The sequence below is a fragment of the Phasianus colchicus genome, chromosome 6 (genome assembly GCF_987193195.1).
Source record: "Phasianus colchicus chromosome 6, bPhaCol1.hap1.1, whole genome shotgun sequence".
Taxonomy (NCBI): Eukaryota; Metazoa; Chordata; class Aves; order Galliformes; family Phasianidae; genus Phasianus; species Phasianus colchicus.
The window spans coordinates 37,649,533-37,649,919 of record NC_143441.1 but is presented as its reverse complement, the minus strand read 5'-3'; positions in this window follow the sequence as shown (position 1 = coordinate 37,649,919).

Sequence of the window (387 nt, the reverse complement as noted above, 5' to 3'; positions counted from 1 at the left end):
TCACTGCTTCAAAAGTGCCATGCATGCTTCCAGTGCCACACAAACCCATAATGACTGCAGGGCCTTGTGAGGAGAGCCCCAGATAGAAGAGGGGCTGCCAGTTCTCAGCAGCACTGCTCTCCTTTACACTGCCTTCAAGTTAGCGCTGTCTTTGTACTCTGACAAGTGACAGCAATTTTCTTTCAAGGTGAGATAGCAGCTAACTGGAAATTTGAGTCCTAGCTGGCTCCAGTCTCAGGGACTCTGAGGCCCCATCAGGAGGCTGTAGAAGCTGTGCTGCTTTGTATTACAGCCTTTAGGTTGAGACTGCTTCAGCCCATGAGTTCTGTACAGCCACCACACCCACCATGCTGCATTTACTTAACATGAAGAAAGTGCAAGATTAAA